Raw genomic sequence first — 23,919 nt, forward strand, 5'->3', positions numbered from 1 at the left:
CACTTGCAAAAACAAGAAAGGAAAGCTAACTTCGGGCGGAGCCAAAGTTGATATACCCTTTCAGTTAAAACCGGATATATATCGCAAACATCGGATAAAGTTGGTCTATCCTTATGAGAATATGATAATATAACCCAATTTATAATAATACAAAATTTTATAAAAATTCCCAAACTACTATCTTCACAAATACAAAAGTTGGTATTTTTACCAAATACCATTTTCGATCACTCAGTTAGTTGACAGATATAGAATATATTAGGCCGATCGGACAGACGGACATGCTCATATCAACTCAGGAGGTGATCCTGATGAAGAATATATGTACATATATACTTTATACATAGGTTCGGAGATGTCTCCTTCACTGCGTTCCACACTTTTGGACAAAATTATAATACCCTCAGTATTATAAAAAATATGTCAAACTAATTACTTTGCAGTTATAAAATTTGCACTTTAACTTATTTGTTTATAATAAGGTTCCGTTTAAAATGATGATTTTTATAGATTAAGATAATATCCTCACGATAATTTTCACAATGAAAATTAGTGAAGATTAAAACCTTTTAATCAAATGCAAAAAATTTGTATGGACATACGATAGTTTCGCGCGCACATTGAAAAGCACTGTAACATCCGATAAAATTGAAACTTTATTTTATTTATTTTATCGGAACTATAATTTTTTTTAAAAATTAATTTCTTTTAATTAGGTGCCTAAAAATTTTGCATTAAAATCTCAATTTCGAAAAAAAGCTACCTACGATACTTTCGCGGAAATGCGTCGATATGCATGTAAATATAAAAAAAAAATATATAATAATAATAAATATAATAATAGAATATAAAAAAAATAATGTACAAATTAAATATAATATAGAATATAGAATGATAGAAAATAATAAATATACATTTCTACGGTTAGGTTACATTGGTTTAGCTAATACATTGGCTACCCTATGTTTATTGGCGCCAACAACTTATTTGTTTACTTTGTGTGATAACTTTTGTGAAAAAGTTTTGAAAATGCAGTACGTAAAAACTTTGGACGTTCTTAACGGAAACCTATCAGATATAGTTATGATATGGTTAGAAAAACGTAAAGAATCCTTTAAAACCCGATTCGTGATTCGGGCTTTTCCTGCTGCTCAACACCATTTTCATTCTCTCTAAAATGGCAGCCGATCTCATCTTTTCTATGCCACCTGATGCCTAACAAAATTAAATTAATTTCATTTACATAATAATACGTAATTATTGTACTTACTGTTTGTAAATAAACAATTTGCAAGTTTTCTTTGAAATTGGGAGCTGCAATTGAAAATATTTTCCAATTCTTCAGTTGAGTTGGACCATTCTGTTAAAAACATATAAATAAGTATAAATATTTATTTATTTATTTTATTCCTATTCTTTGTTTGAATATGAATAAAATCTGCCAATTAAAAAAAAATATTTTTTTAAATTAACAAAAAACACAAGGATTTAGGACGTAAATACCAACCTCCCTATGTGAGTTTAGAAACTAACTATAATTTTTGAAAGAGTTTTTAGCAGTATAAGGTATTAATCATTTAATAAACTTTTCATACAAATGGTCATCTTGTCTTCAAGACGCACTTAAAAGCCTAGTTCGCTTTAGAAGCTATAACCTGTTGGCGATTCCATTAGGCATTCAATTATTCCAGAGCCGAACCCCATTTCCTGAATGACTTTTCATATCTGGCATGTTAAATAGGCTCCAAAAAATATAATTAATAAAAGCTCAGCCTGCGACTGCCACCCCCTTCCGGGCCGAAAACAATTGCCTTTTGTCTAATGTGCGTTTGCATTGTGCCGCTCAAAAATGTTGTTTACATTGCGGTAATTAGCCTACGTGCATGGCATCCGAACCTCTTCAATTGCCCGTCTGGCATTTCAATTTCCCTAACAGATGCACCTGCCGCTGTTGGGAAAGCCCTGTTAAGGAGAGCGCGGTTCTGTTAAGAGCCTGCGTGAGAGGTCTCTCTTTCTGCGCAATAACAACACTGCTCTCATTTTTCACTGAGAAAAATTAGCGGTTTTTAACTGTAAATATTTTTAAGTTTAAAAACTTACAAATATTGTTGTGAATGAAATTTATTTAGATTGAACTTGGCAAGTGCTTGGGACATTTTTAAAGAAGAGGATGAGAATGGTTGGTAGAAATTCAAAGGATATCGAAGGAAAAGTCCAATATTATAAGTTATGGTATGGATTCTATACGTCCTAATAAGTACCATAATCTAATCAGAATCACCAATACCATCTTACGCATGTCTAGACCATAGGTAAACCCATTTTACCAACTTCAAACCTTTTAAAATTAAATAAATAAAAAAAAAGAAGTATTTTTTTCCAGTGTACTTTGCTCTCTTGCAGCACTTTCACTCTCTTTCCTTTTCGCCTCTCTCTCTCTGTTACTCTCGTGCTACCGCACGAAGGGTGACCCAGGCCAGGCCAGGCCAGGTGGCCGCAGAAACCAAACTCAGATCCAGTTTTCAGATACTTTTTCGGATTCAGTTACTTTCGAAGTTTCTCAGCGAACGGTACACGCGGCGGATGATTTTCGACGATTTCTCCAGCCGGAAACGAGACACGAGAACCAAATCTCTCAAATAAAACACGAAAAGCGAACAGCATCTTGTTGGGATTCGAGTGCGTGGATATTGTGAAGCATACAGTTTGAAGACAGCTACGAGTACTGTTGGTGGATTGTGTAAATAGAATATTATAGGAGAAAAGCGCGGTTTCACAGTGCGACATTCATATGCAAATCCGGCGGAACTGAGGCCGAGAGACATAATTTGCGAATTAAATCAAAACACACGCAGCAGGCACGGCGGGCTCTCTCTGCGAGCCGGCAAATCCTGGCAACAACAATTCCAGGACAGTGAAGGGACGCTTGGCTGAGCACTGAACGCTTTCACGTTACGCGACGCGAGCAGTTAACAGTTAACCGCTTACCGTTACGCTTCCGCTTACGTCCGAGTGCACTGGGTGTGCGAGCGAGCCGACAATAGGCGAGTGGGCAAATAGTACGTTATGCCGCCCACGTAATGTGTGCCGAAATTTAAATTCCGCTTTATGCAAATACGACTGCTGTCTGATGGTCTGACTGTCGGCGCTTGAGAGTGCGTGAGTGTGGGTGCGCTTGCATGTGGATTACCATAAACGTAAACAAAAGGATTAGACGTTACGCTGCCGGGATTACGAGAGCGATTGAAGCAGTTTTTCCAATAGCTCTGACTCTGACTCGGGCTCAGGCTCTGGCTCCAGATTCAGCTCCAGGTGAGTTGTGTGTGTAAATGATGTATTACCTGGAGGGCGAGAGGGTGGTGCAGGGAGGGCGGGAACCTGCGGCGGCACTTGCGGTTGCTGTGTGTGGCATGTTAAGTGCAATCCATTATACAGATATGTGCCTTGCACATGCAGGTTTGCTCTCTGTCCCTGTCTTTGGCCCTGTCGCCCACCCCCTCCGGAGCTCCGGAGCTTGTCTTCTGTGTGTTTTCGGTTGCCACAAAATTCTGTCTTCTGTCCGTGTGTGTGTGTGAGAGGGATGGGGATAGCGATGGCTGGGAGGGGAAGGACGAGCCTCTTAATGCATCCATCAACTTCAATGGAATGCCATTCAATCAGTATTTCCTTTTTGTGTTTTTTTGCGAGAATATTGCAGTTTTGCGTTTTTCTCAAAGGGGAAACATCTGCAAGATGAAGGATACATACATCTGAACTAGGGAGATGGAGTTAATTTTAATTTATAAAAGGCGACTAAAGTAGTTCCATTCAGGCACATTGTACCTTGTGGAGTTTCGGAATTTCCAAGATAAAGTTTGGGGCATCGAACAACCTTTTTTGGGACGTGGAGGTGGAGGCGGGAGAACTGCCGCAAGTTTAGAATCAGAAAAGTTTCCGAGTATCAGACAAGAGTATGATAGCTTAATTGGAACTGAGGCCGAATGGAGGCCAACACGGAGTGGGACATGCATACAGCGGGGTAATTAAAAGTTTTGCTCGGGAAATTGTTGCATATGTTTAAGGTCCCCCATGGAGTGGAATTGAATAGAATATAATTTAGTGGGATTTTGGCCAATCGTACAAACAGCAGGGCCACCCCTATGGGCTCTCAGAATCGGAATTGATTGATTCGATGTCGCTCTACTCCTAATGAAGGGCAATAAAAATTCATTTGGACTACTTACAGCCGCCACCCGGCCGCTCCTCCCAGAGTGCTCTTTCCCAGAGCCCCCGGCTATGGCCTTTTTCAATCGAACTTTTTTAATTACAAACCAAACACTACGAATTTTATTCCCGCTTTATTGAAATATCGTAGGCCGCGTTTTCCCCGGCGCCTGTCATAAATATTTTAGCAGGTTCCCGTGCTCCAGCGAGAGCAACACAAATATTTTAACCATAAAAATTGGCAGCCCAGCGGGAATCGACAAAAAATCCTTTTTCGCTGCGAACACCACGGCACAAGAACAAATACACGGCGCGGAGCGGTGCGGCGGAGGTGTATGAAAGGATACAACAATGGCATTCGGCAGTCGGCACTCGGCAGTCGCCATTCGAGAGTAAAGAAAAACGCATTTTCCAAAATATTTACACAGCAAAAATGAACAGCAGAAACGAGGCGAAACGGCAAAGAAAACTAGAAAAAGTAGCACTCTATAAGGGGAATAAAAAACAGAAATAAAATATGAAATAAGGCCGAGGCCTCGTCCTGGTCCTCGTCCTCGGTGGTCGGGCGGGAGAAGATCTATTTTATTTTTTGGCTACAATTTTTGTCACCCACCGATGTCCTGGCCGCGTGGGTGTAGCAGGGAACTCGTATTTGTACGAATATCTGGGCGAGTTGCAGTAAATAAATATACGCGTATCTCTGATGGGGATTTATGGCAGCGAGAGCCCCGGACCGGGCGCTTCTGCTGGCCTAGGACTTAAATAAATGATAGATTGAAATTTATATGGCCTGTGGGCCAGGGCCTAGCTAGCCCCGCTTGATTTCGGGAGTGGCGTGGTTCGGGCGCCAAAATTGCCGCCATTTAAATAGACTAGGTAACAAAATGTGATGCCACTGCCGGGCTAGTTAGCATTTGCCATTGTCCGGCTGGGGGGAGCCGGCCAGGATTGATAAAAACTTTAAACACCATTTTCGGGATTTATTTGTCGGAGCTCGCTTGATGTTTCGCAGGAATTCCGCTCCAGGACATTATGTGCAGCGCCTGTGCTTTTCCATATTGGAAATGTTTGTAAACTATTTGCATTGATTTGGAAATCACTTTCAAATCCCATTTAAACGTTTGCAGCTCACCTCTGACGTCGCCGAGGAGGGCATTGTTTGCATTGAATTTTCATTGATATCGGACATGCCAGTGCGAGTGTGTTTATGCAACTTGCAACAATGTTTCATAATTAATTTTTGAGCTCTGCTTTTCTATGCCCAAGCCGGGGGCGTGCCCCTTTCATATAACGGCCGCAAATTAAAAATGCAACAACAAGAGTTGCCTGAAAAGTGGAAATATGTTTGGGTTTCCAATAATAAAACTCTGCCGAAGGGCCGGCCTCTCCTGGCAACCCGAATGCAATTTATATGACCAGAATTTATTGACCAAAGCAAACCAATGGTTGCAGTGTGTTTTTCGGAAAAGTTAATATTAATTTTGATGGAAATGAAAAGCGATTCAAGTACTCCGGAGTGGAAAGACAACTAGCATTCCGAATGCCCCCAGTCAACGATAAAACAGCTTAATTTGCTGAAACATACGGCCAGTCCTCAGGGGAATATATAACGATATGAATAGGATATCAGAATCCATTCGCCGGAAGTTTAATTTCAGAAAGATATTTCCTCAAAAATGCATTACTTTTTAAGTGAGATTTAAATAAAGTTGGTCCCCTAAACTCTTTAGATTAAAGGCTGCAATACTCTGGCTGCAATTTCCCAGGAATTTTCCGGAGGTGACCGCAGCTACCAGCCCGACCCCGCCACTCCCCTTTCAAAATAAATTCGCCCGATATTGTTTCTCTGTTTATTTGCCACAGAAAGCTGCACATGGAGCTCTGCCTGCTGACTGTAAAATTAATTTCATATGGCAAATGGCTAAGAAAAATGTTTGGCCACACAATCTATGAGAATTTTATCCCAATCTAAGCAGACACAAGCTTTGTGGCAGGGTGGCAGGATGGCAGGACACAGGAGGCAGCAGGCTGATAGCCTGCCAGGCTGGAGGGAAATAAGTAAAATGCCAAAAATGCTAAATAAGATGGCTCACATATCTAAAACCCCAAAAAGAAGCTTCAATAAATAAATACGTGTGTCTGTGGGGGGGACGGGACAGGACCTCCACCCAGGTCCCTGCGGAGTCTCGTTTAATTTTGGGAAAGCGCACTCAAATGTTAATTTCATTTCCCGTTTGCCTTTTGTCTGCACTTCTCTGAGCCGCCTCGGCCCCCAGCCAGCCCCAGCCCCAGCTCCGACTCCGTCTCACTCGTGTATGTACGAGAATAAAAAAAAAAAATGATATTCGTATTTAATTTCAATTTCAAAGGATTTTCCATGTATTTATTCAAGGACTTTATCTTAAGCATAAATTACGGGCCAACGAACGGGCAAAAGGACGAACGGGTGCTGGTGCGGGCACTCCGGTTGGCTTTCCGTCTGCCTCTGGCTTTCACCTACTTTCTAGGCGGACTCGAAAGGTAGCCACCCCGCCCAGCCATCCCAGCTCCCAAACATTGTCTGGCTCTGGAGCTGACTCGACTGCTCCTCCTCCTCCGGCCGGCCGTGTTTGCCAAACTGTGGCTTCCAGGTTATCTGTCTCACTTCTGTATCTCCCATCTGGTCCGCCCGACTGCCCGCCCCACGCTCCTTGACATCGCTGTCGTCGTTGTCGTGTGCATTTGGTTTTCATTTACATATGAAGCTCCTTAATAATCCTTTTGTGCACAGAGCACAGCCGTACAGCCGTACAGCCACATAGCCAGAGATGGAGCCGAGCAGAAGCAGGAGCAGGAGCTCTCAGGACTACACACGTGCACACAATTCGTGTTGCGTGCGCATAAGGAAATGCTTAAATATATGCAAATCCAGTTAAGTGTAATCATTTAGCACAAGAAAAAGTGGCCCGCCTGCTACCAGGACCTGCTGGCAGCAGCATCCTTCAGCAGAAAGCTCAGCCGGGCTCCCGAATTAGAATTTGAATGCATTTAACGCACAAAAAGGAGGTTACCAACAATGGCCAGGCGATAATAAAGTTATAAATGGTTCATTGCTCGGCCGGGCTAATGGAGACTCTCCAAGGCAGCAACAGAAAGGGATTAGATTGTCAATCCAGGGTTCTAAAGGCCCTTCCAGAGTCCATTCATCGATTCATTTAATAGCAAACATGCACCGCAGAGTGTGTACGTTTTAAAACACTAATTAGTAACTCAAATAATAAATTGAATGCCCCACTGGCGGGACAAAAGCGCGCATACGTGCGGCATTACGGAGTGCAAATAATGGAGGAGAAATGGCGAAAGAAACGCGAAAAAATCCATTAACGCTTTGTGGCATTGCATTTAAGGCCCAGCTCCCAACCCCCAACCAGCCAGAAGTCTTAAAGCCCCGGCGCATAACCACTCTAGGGGCTCAGTGCATGTGCAGAACCCCTTCCGGAGATGCGACTGAGACTAACGAGCGGCGTTAGTTTAATTTCTAGAGCAGCATTCCAGCGGAGGATTCCAGCAAAAATGTTATACATAATAAATGCAAATGCTTTTGCGCTCATAATTCCATCATCACCATCAGCAGTACGCCGGCAGGATGGCGAGATGGAGAGATGGTGAGGAATCCTTGTGATCATAGCACCGGGTCCTGGGCTCTCTTTCGCTTTGGCTTTGGGCTTTGGCTCCCTCTGCGGTTTGGCTGCCAGGACGTTTCGTGTGTCTGCAGCGGATATGAGGCGGAGGCATCACAAACAGGCCACCGGGACAGGCACAGAGACCGGGGCGCAGGGCGCAGGGCGGGGGCCTCGAAGTTGGTTGCCTATTTTCAAAAACACGGCATAAGGATAACAACCTCTTAACCCAGTTTGTGAATGCGACTGCAGGCAGCAGGCAGTAGGCAGCCGAGTAGCAGGCAGACGGATACACGGATACAGATACAGAGGCGCAAAGAGCAGGAGCAGATACAGGGGCGTATCCTTGTGCATGTCCTGGGCTACCCATTTTAAATTGAACTGTGCGCATTTAAGCGTGAACTGACAGCTTGGAAAATCGAAAGCAAAAATAAATTGTCTAGTGAACTTGGTGGTCCATGGCCAGAAAGCAGGCGCTACATAGCTACCCAGATACCCAGCTACACAGCTGAGCTGATTGTAGCCTTTGGGCTTAGTGTCAGCCGACGGGCGGCAGGAAGTGGGCGGAGCGAAAGGACACTGGCAGGAAATGGCTCTCGGCCCGACACTCGCACTGCGAGAGTGTGTGTCTGTCGGTGGCTATTAATTGAAATTCGTTGTGCTTGAAGCCAGCTCCTTGCCGCTCCAGAGCTGAATAAAGTTTTAAAAGCTCGCCAGGACCTTGGCACGGGCGTAGGCCTTGAAGGACATTACCGGCAGCAGGCTGCGAAACTTGTCGCACCCCAGCAGCGGTCCTCCGAAATGCCATTTGCATATATATCATCTCGAATATCCTTTTTGTCCGAGCCAGCCTTTGCACGGCGTGTTAAAACTTTGTCCCTTTCTCTGCCAGATTTGCATAGCCTGGCATAGACTCGCTCTCCAAATCCCTACTTGTGTGCAGGGAAAGCGAGTCCTTAGTCCTTATACATATATCAGCCGTCAGCCAGCCAGTCACCCGGAGTCGGCCGCGCAGATCCTACGAAAAACAAACTATGATAACCGGTTTCGGATTTAGGGTTACGGGGTTTGCGTTTCGCCGCTCCCTCCTTGTTAGCGAGGTAAACAAATCTGAAACTAATCCTTCGCAGCCAACTGGCAATTGTAAACGAATGCGGATTCGGATGAGGATTGTTTGCCTTGTTTGAATCGAATGCACTCCCCGGCGCATGGACTCGTTTTTAATTAAGAAATTTTGGGCAAAGAGTTAATGAAGCATGAATAGAGTTCCATATAGGGTCCTGGCCACCACATTTGAATATTAACACGGCTCTGAAACAGCATAGCACCAATAACCCTAATGTTCGCCTCAAACGGAGGTAGTTTATTCAGATTTATCGCCGAAGAGCAGACTTTTGAAAGGTTCGTACAGCCCTCGTTAGCACTTTCAGCTTGGAGTGCCTTGTGACCCTGTGCTGTACCCTGTTCTGTACATATTCCCACATTCTGGGCGACCCATAAATGTTTCAAAACTCCCGGGCGTTGCATGTCTGAATGGGGTGCCACTGCAATAGCTGCCAAGTTGCTGCATTCTGAGGCTGGCAATGAAATCGAAAAGTTCTGATGCTCACCTGCTGCCAAAGTTCCCCACCTGGAGCTGCGAAGGGGTTTTCTCGGATAGTTTGGACCAACTTTTGCCTCCGCCGGGGATCCTGGAGAAACTTTTCCTTTGCAGCTTTACATACGGAGCTCCCCCCGCCGAGTCCGCCGCTTATGCTACTTAAAGTTTGCTTTTTGTCTTTGAGTAACAAGATATATACTGCGTCTTTGGCTCCTCCGCTATCCAAATTGTGAGCAAATTAATTGAACGCAAAGAAATGCAGAAGGTAAACAGAGGAGAGAACAGACCCAAGGAGCCTCCAAGCGGGGGCAGGATGGCCACTGGAAGCTCGTTAAGCTTAAAGCGCTCACCGACCTGGACGGCCGCCACCTGGGAGTGCCCGGACTGACCTCAGAAGGTAAAAGGATCCGACTGGGGAGTGCTTTACGTCCGCAATTAAAGATGAGAGTGCTTGGATGAGCAGCGAAGGAGCCCAAGAAACCCTAATATTCCCGAATACCTCTACTATTTCCACTCCAAACCTATTTTTTTTCACGAAACACAGGGCTTGTATGGCTCGGTTTCACGGCCCAAAGTAGTACGGAGCATGAGACAATGGAGGAAAAAATTCAAAAGTTTTTGCCACTCATTTTTTAGCCGGTCCTTGGGCCTCGCCCCTCGGTCCCGCCGCTCTCGGTCGGTCTCTTCCTCCGGCTGCCTGCTAATCCAGGACAATAAGTGTTTGTCGTTGGGATTTAGACAATTATTCACGTTAAGTTGACGTCTGAGACGGGGAGCCCAGGCAACTGACAGTTGCGATTCTCGCAGCCGGCCCGGATGCTCCTCGCCTGCCTCGCCTGCCTGCCTCGCCTGCGAGTCTGCACAGTTTTGTAATTTCTTCAACGTTTCAATTTGTACCGGTCTGGATTTGGCCCGCTTATTTTTGGTTTTTCTTTCAGAGGACTTGGCTCCTGCTCCTGCTTTTGCCACGGCTCCTTCGAGGGCACACGCAACATTTTGTATTATAAGCGCATTTGGGTTTTAAGGTGTCAGCAGCGAGCGAGTCGCGTTGATATGTCATCTGGAAATAATTTTTATTTATTCGCTCGCTCCGTCGCTAAGCCGTCTGGCAATTTTACGATGACATTTCTGCCTCTTCGAGGATTTGCGTTTGCCAAATTCGCAATATACATTTTTTATGCTTCCATGCCAGTGCTCCAGTCGTGCTTCCGCACCCACTCGGAGCGCTTTATTTGATTTCGTCGCCACAATAAAAAACAAAGTCGAGCTCACCAGCCAGTAGCAGCGAGCGAGCAGCTCCTTACGCACTCTATGAAGTGACCCCCAGGCACTCGGCATATGTGTCCGGATTCGGGACTCCAGATCCCCCGTCCTGGTCACGTACGGAACATAAAAGTATTTACAAATAATATTTCCATATGGTAAGACGTGACAAAGACTCAAATTAGCGATGGAACGTTTATCTTCGACTGGTGGGGAGTGGGGCGCCATCCAAGCGCCCACCATGCACCCACCCTGCGCCCCAACAGCTGGCCGTATAAAAGTCCGGTCGTAAACAAATATCGGAGAAATATCTTCGCAAACATCCAATTTATCGGAGGACCAGCCAAGTATTGCCTTACTTTTTCCATAATTTTAATGCCCCCGGATTGAACCTTTTTTCCGGGGGCGGGGGAGTGGCGTGTTTAGGCCATTAATTTAATTTTATGTTTGATTTTGGGTGCACTTTTTATGCTCGTACCTTTTTTAATAGTGGCCTGTGTTGCGTCGCGGCTGAAAATGATTTTGTTTGGCAGTTTTAATGGCTGCATTTGGCGGCAAAGTTTTTTGTGCTGCCCGGCACTTTAATGGCCCAAATTGGTGCGGGACTTTGTCCGGAAAGCGGGCGCTTTTAATGTGCGGACCAGGGTCCACTCTGGATATTCTGAAACGGAAAGTGGGGCTGCAATTTATATTATTCGAGCTTGGGAAGAGGGGGTCTCATTATGAGTGTAGAACACGGGTCGGGGCCTTTGTTTCTGCATGTCTTGCAGGTATCCTACTCGTGTGGCTCGAACACTCGAGTTGGCCAAGTGGAGGTGCCATTGAGATGCCTTTATGATCCTCACATCGTTAAGGAAACGCCATAATCAGGCTCTAGCCTCTCCGATTTTTATACGCCTGTTAGTGTCTACGACTGGCAGAAGTTTCCGTCTGGGGCACCTCCTGGGCAACCTTTGGAAACACTTTTAATTGCTTGAACTTATTAAACAGCTGCCACCGCCGCTCCGTGCAGGGGGCGGGCCTGGCTGCCTGGCTGCCCGGGTGCCTGACTGCCTGGCCTCCCCGCCAAACTGCAGCAGTAACTTTCTGCATTCGCCTCATATCCCGGCCTTATATCCAAGAAGCGGGTCGGCAAAAAAATAAAACTTTACTGCGGCCGCATAGACAAAGACAAAGACCCGGGGCTGGGCTTAAGGTCAGCAACTTTTATTTCTTTGCCAACACTTGCACATCCCGGCTCTGAAGTGGCCCCATCCAGCAGCCATCCAGCGTCCTCGGCCATCTCCAATCCTCGCCAGCATCCATCGTTCGTCTCCGCCTGCTTATCTTTTCGCTCCTCTGGCTCTTGTGCTTTTTTTATTCGTCGCTGGTGTTGTGCACATTTTATTGTTCTTGGCCTGGCCAACACCAGGGTCCTCGCCACGGCTGCATTTTGGCATTTTTCAGCGCCCGTTTTATTTTTGTATTTTCTTGCATTTTTATTTTTTTAGTTTGAAGTTTAATGCCAGAGTCGTGCCTCATATTTCGACGATGGAATACAATAGACGATGAAACAACAACGGCGACCTCAGACACGGGAGTGCCAGGGGGCGGAGGTTTATTTTGTTGATACCCTAGGAAAGGGGTATTGCGGTTTTAAGATTGCGGTTGTGGCATCTACCTTTAACGTTTTGAAATATTTGGGAGAAATGTGAGGGAAGGATTAACTCTATGGATGGGTTTTAAACCATTTAGGCTTGGAAAAGGCAATTAAGAGTATAGCCCTCTTAAGAGGTAAAACTTATTGGAGTGTCAAAGCAGGACCACGTCCTAGGGCATCTATCAAGTCGGTCTGGAGAGTCACCTTTCCGTGGAAGTTTTTTTGTGTTTCCTTGTTGTTTGGCTTTTTTTGGGTGCTGCACAAGTAGTCTACGCCGTGGTGGTTGCTACACAGATTCAGCTTCAGCTTCAGCTACAGCTTTTGCTTATGCTGGTTTAGTAATCCGCCTCACTTTAGCACTTGAGCAGCATCTCCTCCGCCCCTGCCGCCCGGCCGCCTGCCACTGGCTCACCCTCGCTATTGTCCACTCCAAGCGCTGACTGCAGATTGAGCAAAAGTTGCTGCCTCCGCGCAGTTGTTGTTGTTTTTTGGCTGCCTGGCAGCCTCTGGGAAGTGTGAACATTTTGGGCAACACTCCGCGAGCTGCCCCGCCCCGGCCCCCACTCCAATCCGCGTCCGCGTCCGCGTCGAGTCCCAGCCCGCTTCCCAGGCCCGGCTCAAAAGGTGTTGGTAATGATGATTTTGAATTATTCATGATTCACGACGATTGAAATTATTTGCGCGCGTTCGTTGCTGAAGTTTTCTGGCCGCGTGTTGCAAGGAGCCGGGTAGGGGAGGGGGTTCGCACTTATAAGGCTGAAGAGGCAACAATGGCAGATCCGCGAGGGGTGTTCCCGCGTGTCTGGCCGGGCTTACCTCTTCGCTTTATGTTAAATCATTCAAATCGAACAAAAAGAAATAAAAAACAACAGGCAGCAACAGCTGAGGATCTGCCAGGACTCGGGGCCGTCCAGGGGTGAGGGGTGAACACGATGTTCTCAGGGGATGCTTCTCTGGAAGGTTCGGTTCGGTTTGGGATCGGATCGGATTGGGCTGGGATTTGCCTGACAGAGGTCTGACAAGCTCTATCAAAGGACTCCCTTCCGAGTCCTTTGTTCTGGCGGGTCATTCTCCGAGCTGGCAAATCATCGGCGGAAACTGAAATGTTACAATTGCAGATCATCGTCGGCTTGCTCACTTCGAGTTAATGGAATTTGGGATTAGCCACCAGTCTCATGGCCTGAGTTAATTGAGAAACTGCGTTTTGGCGAAAATAAGAGCAACTGATCGGGACTGATCTCGGACAGCTCATGGGTGTCCCATTGTCGTACATTTTCAGCCCATTTGCCACCAATGCCACTTGCCATCCAGCCGCTTGTTCAGCAGTTCGGCTTCCTCATTGTAGCCCTCCGATTGCCAATTGGCACCGGGGATTTGGCCAAAGTCATTTTGCGCATTTTCAATTTGGCAAACTTTCGGTTGCTCCCAGGAGGGCCTCGTCCTGCCGACATGCCGTCCTGCTGATGCTGCTGCTGCTGCTTTTGTAGTCTTAGCGCATTCAGGCTGCTAATTAGGCGGCATTAAGATTGTGTTGCCCCCAGCTGCCCCACTGCCCCTTATGGCCCGGGTAAGCGCATTAGATGCTTCAGTTGCGACGCTCCTGCAGCGCACAAAGTCAAAACGAGAAATAAATGCCAATAATTTGGTTGGTTCGCTCAAAACCAATCACCCACACACTGACTCCGAAGAGTCTTTTGCCCTTTTTTGAATGGCAAACGCTGGGGGGTGGCCGGGTCGGATGGTCTGGGGGGGGGAAACACAATTTAGTTTTCCTACTTTCGGATTCGGGTTCGAACTACGAGAGGCTAACGAACTATTTTCACAGAAACCGAGGCAGCCCAGCTCAGGCCAGGCGACTGGAAGCGAAGACGAAGTCGAACCCTGTTTGAGGCCACTTGAGGCGGCAAAAAAGTGCAAGCCAGGCCAAAAAGAAATGGAAAATCAAAGCAAAAAAGGTTTCCCCACCTCCACCGCCACCTCCCCATCGGAAAATCCCACTCCTCCCAGCTCCAGCTCCATCTCGAGATCCAGGGCTGTTGTTTTTGTTGCTCTGTTTGCTACGTGAACACAAACTTAATTTGAAGTTAAAATGTAGCGCAAAGTGTAAGGCAAACAAGGCCGGTGCGGGCCGGGGGGAAAGCCGAAAAACGAGGGTTCGAGCCGGGTCTCAGCTTGGCTTTTATGATCGAGTTAATTTGAATTTTCAAGAAGCCAACTCGCCTGTGTATTCTCGCCTTACTTTGTTGCTGTTTTGATCAGCTGAGACAAAGAGATTTCTGGCATTTGCCATCGGATTCAACAGGAGTCCTTTCTCATCCTCATCCCCATACTTAGCCTCCATCTCAACCCTTTCCTTTCCCTTCCGACTTTGTTGATTCACTTTGAAAAGTATTTTCCCGCCGCATGTGTCTGGCGAACTTTGGGAGCTCCTGTGGTTGCTTTTCGGGGTCGCTTTTCCACCTATTTTTTGTGAGATTCTGTGTTTTTTTTTGTTGTGATTTTCAAGCCAGAACGTTTTGTACGTGCCCGGGCTTATGTGCATAGGATTTCAATGGCTCGCCTGGCTATTGATTTTTATACAAAATATATACCGCTCCCGGGCGCTGATGTCCATCTGATTGGTTGCTCCGATCTGAGCGCCTGCACCAGCAGCTCTTTGTCATCGCCGTGTGTGAGTCGGCACATAAAGCATCAGATTCGATTATACGATTTAATCTGATTTCGCACAAACGAATGATTCAAATGCAAATACCCGGGCTCTGCACACACATGCCGCAAGAGGTTGCAGGGGGCTCGCTCAGTTGGCATAGAAATGCGAGTCCTCGGCTCGGTCTCCCCTTTTTTTGGTTAATAGCTTTCGATTTATAACAAGCAGATGAAAGCAAAAAGATTTGCATTACAAAACAAGGGCAGGTAGCAAAAGGGTTGGGTTGGGTCTGAATGCTGTGGGTGGGATAAGTCAGCCAGGACATACAATTAGTGTGATGGGGTTGCCGGCAAGAAAGTTGATTGGGTTGTGGTTTGTCAGCTTGCCAAGGCAACTGGTTGACGGCACAGGTTCGGGGCTCACCAGGGTTAAGCTCAATTATAATGGCCTGTATCTGGAATTTCAATTCAGATCAATCAGGTGAATGCCTGCTTAAGATAGTAACATGTGTCAGGAGTGGGGAGTTCACCTTTTTAGTCAGCTTTGAGTTTAATATTCAATAGTTAAGCGGTGGCTGTAGCGGGCATCCAACATCCTCTTGTTTCTTTGAAAATCTTCCCACAACTGCTCTAGTCCGATTGCCATTCTGCCCGCTGTATTTCCCACAGATTATCACAAATTAGATGCAGTTCACATCGGGGCCTGGCACACATGGATCAATCGGCCACATGCCTGGCTCAAATTAAGTTTCGAAACCCAGCACTCGGCACTCGGCACTTGGGGAGCAGAAGATACAGATAGCTGAAGGTACGACCATCGAACATCGACCATCCACCCCCACCTCCACGTGCCAGATGCAGAATATTTTTCCTCCGATGGCACATAATTTTCGCACACCACCGCGCGAACCTGCATGCCGACGATGATGTGCGAGTATCTCGTGGATGCACAATGGCTTCTTCCTCATAACCAACACGTACCGGCAGCTCACGAGGCGAGGCCTCCACCAGAGGTGCTAATGCTGATCAGCAGTAACTGATACCGGGCCGGGGCAGTCCAGGAATAATGCAAAGAAGCCAATCAGACCCGCAATGCAAAGCCGAGGAACTACAGGAGTAAGTCCGCCCGAGATGGGGAACAATGCTCAATTTCGAATGCTGGACGCTGGATGCTGCAAAGGGGAGAACCGAGACGGGGGACTGGTCGCAACGCCCGCTGGACGTGTATCTGATGGGGCTCGGATTCACTGGAGAGTCCCGGCCAGTCCCGAGTTAGTTGGCAGTCGAGTTCAGTTCGGAACACAAATCATCTTCCAGCGCTCACGAAATTGTTGCGCAAACTTTCAAAAGAAACAGAAACAGAAACAAAGCCCCCAAAGAAACAAAACCGAGCCAGCAAAAGGCTGCCTGGCTATAAGGAATGTCTTGAATACCCTTACCAGCAGGCATCCGAGAAGCCACTTTAAGCCGCATCTGAAGGCCCGCCAGAGGAGCAGTAGGAACAATACCCGACTGGGTAGGGTAGAAATCAGAGTAACGCTGGCAAAGCGTGAGGGGCTGGCCTGGAAAACAAAAGGAGGCGTTGGTGTTGGTGTTGGTGTTGGCCGATTGTTGTTGCTGGTACCTGTGTGGCAGGCGGCCGGGGGAGGAGCGGAAAGCGGAGTATGTGTGAACTCGCAAAACGTGACACATTTATATCACTTCGTTTGAATCGCAAAATAATAATAAATATAATGGCAACAACGTTGCTGGGGGAGTCTCTGGGCTGTCTGCGGTCTGGTCCGAGTCGCTGGAATGGAATCTCCGGCCAGTCTCTTTCTGGCCCGGCCGAGCCCAGGTTTTGACCTGCCAGCTCTGGCCGCTCTGGCTGCTCTGGCTGCTTGGCTGGGAAGCTTTATATTTATTTTGCTCGCTTCTTTTATCGCCTTTATATATAGTTTTTGTTGCCGGGTTTCGGTTCGACATTTTTGCGCTGCTGCTGCTGGCGGCAATTGTTAAAAAACTCAAACCCCAGTGCGAGATAAGTAGAATGTTATGGCTTCTGGGGTATGCTCGGATGAATCACACGCTTACCAGCTCTAGTGGAGCTCCCATTCGGGCCATTCCTTCATGGCCGCTGCTACCTCTCAGCCGCTTCTTGACGAAAAACACAAAATGCCATTGGAGCCGTCAGGTAGCCACATCCGCAGATGAATTCCCCGCCAGAAACTTCGACCACTGGGTCCAGCCGAATGGGTTTTGGGTATTTTCGGGTCTCTCCCCTTGCCCATTTGACAATACACGAAATATTGCACCCCTGGGTCTGTCCCTGCGACGCTCCATCCCATCCAGAGTTGTCAGCGAGCGGCGGCGGATGTATTTGTGGCGTATAATGTTACATCTGCTTAGCGGAAAGATAAATCAACGGAGGCAACGTCGCCAGCACCAGCTACCAGCTCTTCTGCCAGCCTTCCCGCTCCTGCCAGTCTCCCCGTCGCTGGCATCAGCAGCAGCGCCAAACGTCGCACTCAAGTTGACAATGATAAATAGTGAAAAAGCTCCAGGCGAGCTCCGAGCGGGGTAGCAGGCGGATGCGGTGACAGACACTCCCAGACCGAGTCCCAGGTCGGCAAGTGGCGAAAGTTTTGCGCTCCTCCCGTGGTGCGAAGCAAAACATTTCGATTAAAGTTTATGAAACGGCAACCTCGGAGCACCTCCGGTGACAATGGATCCCGCCTGGTCAGAAATTAGTATCTGCGAATGGATTGGGTCTAACGTCCCAGACCCAGAATCCCAACCACTGGAGTTGATTAAAAGTTTCGCAAAACTTGCCTAGGATGCCTAGGCGGAGGCGGAGAAGAGTCTCGAATCTTTTTGAATATCGAACAGGAAGTCGCGCCGAGAACTCGGATGGGATGAGCCGGCAACAAAAGGAAGCCGAAGATAGCTGGGAAGCCAGCTGGCAGGTGCTGGCTTTGACAATCCTCTCCGAAGGAGGCGGAGGACGTGGCGACAACAAGTTATCTCGCCGGGTAGGACAATATTTCTCGGCCGCAGGCGAAAGAAACTTTCTCAACCGAAGGAAAGTAAGTCGGGCTCAAGGCGAAACTAAACACTCTTTGAGGTAGAAATTTAAATATAAATAAATTGCCAAACAAAGTACCCCAGCGAGGAGGTGGAGTGCGAGGAGGTGGAGGCACTGCATCCGAGCTTCCAGGGTGCAGCTGCAGCGTCTGCGCAGACGGGGGCTGGTAAGCCCTAGAGGAGTCTAAATAAATAAAAATTCAACAAAATGACATTTAAGGTAAATTTAGCAGGCAAGGCACCAGCCCCAGCACCAGCACAGCACCAGGAGCTCCTCCAGAAGTATATATTGTGAGGTGCCAGGGGATGCCGAGTGGAGCAGTAAGCAAACTTGATGGTCTACCCTACTGCCTGGCCTGGCCTGGCCGCTTTCTTCTCCTACCTGAGGACTCAAGAACTCCGGGCTTGCATACAAATAGCGTCGGTCATGGAGGGTTGGGCTGAGCGACCCGGGGCTGCGACCCCTCGACTAAAGGTGTTGGCAGGAGCAGCCAAGTGAAAACAGCCAGCGAACTGGACAGAATTATGCTAGCGTAAAGTTTTTTGCTTATAATTGGTTGGGTGGCTGGATTGAGGGATTGCCACTGTCCTGGCAGGGGTGGCGTTCAAAGATCCCTGGGTGGTGCCAGCTGCGAGATCATCGCCCCCAGCCCGGGGATCAGGGTGGCCGAGGCAGTGGCCCGGTTCGGGGTAGGGCAAGCCAAGGCCTCAAGCCTCAAGAGTAAGGTCAACAAAAATCGAAGCGGCCAGGATAGTTCTGGAGTGCAGTGTGGCAGGGAGTGCACACTTGCAGCAGACACTGTGTACTTTGGGGTGCCATAAAGCAAAGTATAGTTCGCCCAGCGCCTGGCGCTTGCAGCATAAAATATTCACCCAAACACAAACCATAAACAAAACAGAGCCAGCAGCCAGCAGACTCTTATGACCCGCACGGAGGACGGCTCCCCCACCCAGTCCCGGCCCCAAGGATGTGTGCTTTTATTTTCCCGACCCCTGGCCCGGGTGGCTGGTTGACATGTCGGCGGAGCGGTGGAGCGGCGAAAGAAAGCCGTTGACGAAAGCAGCAGCAAAATTTTGAACTAGTTTAAGTGCCCCATCATGAAGTCCCAAGTTTCTCGTTTTCGCCAGGATTGTTTTACTTTATAAAAAACACACACACACACAGGCAGACACACCGAAACCCACACACGTACCACTCATGGCCACCCGGCCGTCGGAGCTGCATGGTTATGCAAAGTAATTTGCTTGTGTTTGTGCTGGTGGGGATTGGGAGGACAGGGCAAGGAGCAGCCAAGGCAAGGACAACACATAAAGCATCGGGGATGCTGCTGCTCCAGCTGCCTCTGTCTGGCGAGGGGCGAGGCTGGACTCGGCCAGGAGCGCGAGCAGGAGCAGGAGCGGGAGCCAGAGCCAGCTTTATTTTTGGCCACCCCTCTTTTTTACAAATTGGTAGTGTGCGTGAGCTGGGGAGGGGCGTGGCAGATGCACATGACCCCCTTTCGACAGCTGCAGCAGCCCTCGCCCCGGGTCGCCCCCTCTATTCAAAGTGTAGATAATTTCATTTGAAGTATGGCAAAATAAAAATTTTTCAGCTCTCGAGCTCTCCTCAGCGGTGCTCCCCATTTCCATTTCCCCCCAAAGTCCATCGTTCGTCGTCCTGCAGCTTGCAGTTGAAGCTTCAAAGCTGCGGAGTCCTTGTTGGCCATTTTCGGAGCACAGAAGCAGCAGCAGCTCATTTCCTTTGGGCTAATGATGTGGGTCAATTATGGCTGCCAAAAGCGAACTGCTCTCCATTCAGATTTTGTCTACTGGAATTAATGGCATTAGTTTTGTGCATTTAGTTTTAGTAGTAGAGGGGGAGGAGAGCTATAGGGGGAAGGGGCTTTGGCCCGGCTTGTGCTCTCGGCCAGGGCTTTGGAGGAAAAAACAAATTTCCATTTTCCATTTGAAATCGAAGCCGAGGAGATGGAGTTTTTCCGAAGAAGGGGTTACCACTCGCAGGACATAAAAGTTCTCCGAGGCTATATCCGGTTCTGGAGTCTTATGGCCGATTTCCTGGCCTCGAATGGTTATGGCCCTCGGAAGACGCGACTCTCCTGGGTGGCCTTCTGAGCCAAGGAAGTCATTAATGATTTCCTTCGTTAACTCGCCCTCCGCCCGACAACAAATACCATCCCTGGATGGTTACTCGGAGGAGTATCTGTTCTCCCCAATCCTCCAGCAAGTGCTGCAGAAGTATTACCCCATTTACCTTTGGCAAATATCTGCCACTCAACCGCATGCACGTTCCGTTCGACTAACCCACCTATCCAGCCCGACTACACGTGCATGAAAGCCAAATCTCTGTGTTTGTTATTTGCAACTCGTTGCTCACTATTTCCCATCCCCTCCCATCCCTCCTCGACTTTTTGCAATATTTTTTTAAATGTCAACGCAAATCTTTTTTCTGCATGCCACTTTTTGGCAGAGCCCTTCCCGTTCCCCAGCCCTGTATTAATGCTGCTTCGGTTGCACGCTGATTGGCAATCGAGAATGTGACTTGCATGCCGGCGGAGCAGCGTGGAGCAGACCCCTCGATGAAGCGGGATCGAAACAAAGCCACCGGAATGGGTATTTGAATATCGTGGGTGGATGCCGCACTTATTAAATTAAAAACACACACACACACCCAGCTGTGGAGGGTGGCAGCAGGGCAGGACGGTGTGTGTGCCCAGCAGATAGAGCACACACATCCTTTTTTCGCTATTTAACGTGTGCATGCTTCGGCAATTTGATTGTGGCCGAGCAGGCGTATGAAAATCAATTTCACGCTGAAACGCACCAAAAACTTTAATAATATTTGCGTCGCGGCACTTAACAGACAGCAGGACAGGGGGACAGTGGGACTGCGAGGGATGGATATCCCTTGAAGAATGGTGGGCTGCAACCACTACGTTTAATTGAATGTTTCTGATAGAGATTCCGCCTCGGACATCGCAGGCTTCCAAGGGACTTCCAGGAGCTAATTGGATTAAACTTATATTTCAAATGGCCTCGCAGCTCACTGACAAGCCCTATCAGAGCGGCTTCAAAAGTTGCCTCCAACACCTCAGATCTCTCGGCGGCGGCCGGGCTACCCGTTTCCCAGGAATTTATCACCTAGCCCGGAGACCCTGGAATCCGCTCACAGGCCCGGCTGGCGAGTCTCTCCAGGCAGCGCCAGACACTTGGCATAGTTCTGTGGCCAGCGCGCCTGGAGGACCCAGAGGGGAGTCCTACACGTAGCCCTAACTTTTGCTTCGAACATAAAGTGCGCGCTAAGAATTTACCGCATAAATTTTAAACAAGTAGCAGAAAGAGGCAAAGGTAAAAGCCAGAAGTTGCAGGTGGGCATGGGTAGGGGCATGGGCTTGGGCAGAGGCAGGGGCGGAGGGGGAAACTTGCAAACCGCACTTTGGCACAAAACTCACAAGACACTCATAACTTTTTACGTTGGTTCGTTGCACAAAACCCCCAGAACCCAGAACACAGAGCCAAGAACCGAGAGCCGACAAGCAAGCTTCCAGAACCAAAAAGACCAAGACACTAGCCCGATACTGACCAGGGCCAGGAGCAGGGGCTGCTGGCGGGGGCTGCGCCGGAGACCACCCCAGGATGCAGTCGAGTAGCGGTTGCCGGTGGCTCGAGCACTTGGCCAATTCCCCTGGCTTGGGCCGGGAAAAAACATTTCAAGTTTTTCTTCTGCCGCGTCTGCAGCTTTTATGGGATTCGGGGCTGAGGCTACACACGAAGAAATCTTGCAGAAGAAGTGTATTTGTTAGCGTTTAACTTTACAGAGTCTAGCCTGAAGAATAGAGCTATTGTTGGCCAGGCCTAGAAATCCCCTCATAGCCTACCTTGTACCTCTAATAGTACTAATTTTAGGAGACATTCCGGCGTTGTGTATCTTTTTATTTATGTGCACCCCTGCCCCAAGGCCTCGTCGCTGCTCATGTGTTTACAAAGTAATTACGCGGCTAAAATTAAATTCAGAAGAAGCCGAGGAGCAGGGGGGAGTCGAGGGTAGGGCGAGCATTTAAAAAACATCTCAGTCTTGCTGACCCGGCCAGCTCCTCCTTTTGGCACAGTTAATGCACGCTAAAAGGTTTTTCCCGCCCCGGGGCGGTGGCCATGCAGATTAGCGGGGGATATTAGGGCGAGCGAGGTATTTAAACGCGGCTTAGCCGGCAAGATGGGGCAAGGTTGCGCCCCCCCTACGCGGGCAAGTTGCGAACAAGCGGGCTGAGCCGGTGCAACAGTGCAAAGTCTAATTGAATCGCGCGGAGTGGCCTGGGCGGGTGGGGCAGAGGCTGGACAGGCGGCATTAAGTGGCATCAATACCGGGGTTGCATGGAAATTTAAGAAGGGCTTAGCAGCACAGAGCCAGTAACTTGAGCGGCATTCAATCTCGGTAGCTTGGAAACTAACCTGAGCTACGGAGGAAACCCAATCGATTGGAAACTCATTGAGAAATAATAATAATGAAGGTAATCTTCATACAAGAGAGACGAAGCCTGCCAAGTCTTGCCCCTTTTTATTTGATTAACTTTTTACCTTCTTGGGGGTTTATTTCGGAGTTCTTAGGTTTCAAAAAAGATGCAAGAATCACAGCCTATTGAAAGAATATTTTTTATTCGGGATTCCTTCAAGCAACCCTTGAATCTCTTCTGGGCAGAAATGCCACAGACGTGTGATTCTTCTGGGATTTCCGAGACTTGAAACAATGAAATAAAGCACAATGGCCATCCCCTCCTCCTGCGGAGCCTTTAGAGTCCTGTTCGGCAGGCATACATCAAAATTCCTTGGCGCGCTCCGCTGCGTTTACCATTTTTAGGGCCGACTCCTTAAAGCCGAATGTTTTTTTGCCAGATTTTTGCTTCTTTGTGCTCCTCGAAGGAGGAAAGGCGTCTCCATTTTGGCATTTCGCCGGCAGGAGCCGCCAGGGGAGCACGTGCTTCCCCAGCTCGGCCCGGTGGGTACAAATGTGTCTAGGATATGAATAAGGAACGTATTAATTTTGAATATGTGGAAAATCTCGCACGCCGATGTGCGCGCCGCACCAGGAAATGCCGGCTATAATGCCTGCCACAAGGGCTGGCCGAGGGGCGGGTGGCTCCGGGGCAAGGGAGCCCCAACAATGAAGATGCCAGGCGATACGACAAGTACGTCAGGCCGAGGACGCTCGGAGTGGCGTGTAGGCCTTTTATTGCTATTGTCAAACTATTGTGCCTGTGCGGGTATCTTCCACCCTCGCCCCAGCCTGCCGGGCCCTGGCTTTTGGGCCCGGCCTCTTCATCGTCTGCTCGAGTTGCTTTTTATGAAACATCAAAATGTCAGTCAATGTCATTAAATGACTTTTATATTACACCTAATACGATGACAAGGCCTCCAGCCTGTCTGCCAGGCAGCTCTTCGCTTCATATCTTTCTGAGTGTATCTTAAAGATTCTAAAATTAGACGATTGTGTGTCGGCTGTTTATTTGTTGATGTTCTGGTGCTCTTCTGGCATCTTGTGCTGCGGCACACACGTGATTGCTTTTTGTCTGCGGTGACAAATCGCGACTGGAAACTGGCTGGTTCCATCCTGCCACCTCCGGCTGCACCACCTCTGCTCTGGCTGGCTGCCCCCAGACTGCGAGTCGTCTCGTTGACAAAGTCAAACAATTTGCTGAAATAAGTTTGGAATTGAATGAAATTGTCAAAAGCATTTCGCACATTTTATTATTTTTATATTATTATTTTTCTCAAAGGCAAAGTTTTTTGGATTCTACAGGGTATACGAGGGGTATGAGGGTTTTGTGGCCTTAAGAATAGGATCACTCTCGAAA

General features: G+C 48.0%; 1 protein-coding gene across 1 annotated transcript in view; it reads left to right on the forward strand.

The window, feature by feature from the left end:
• Window positions 1–2,532: 2,532 nt before the first annotated feature.
• Window positions 2,533–23,919, forward strand: part of olf413 (DBH like monooxygenase olf413) — a 102,445-nt gene continuing 81,058 nt past the window's right edge. Inside the window, exon 1 of the mRNA XM_017247034.3 lies at window positions 2,533–3,312. The gene's annotated coding sequence lies outside the window, so the exon portion shown is untranslated. The remainder of the gene's footprint in view (window positions 3,313–23,919) is intronic.

Source organism: Drosophila bipectinata, chromosome 3L (assembly GCF_030179905.1).
Source record: "Drosophila bipectinata strain 14024-0381.07 chromosome 3L, DbipHiC1v2, whole genome shotgun sequence".
Lineage (NCBI taxonomy): Eukaryota > Metazoa > Arthropoda > Insecta > Diptera > Drosophilidae > Drosophila > Drosophila bipectinata.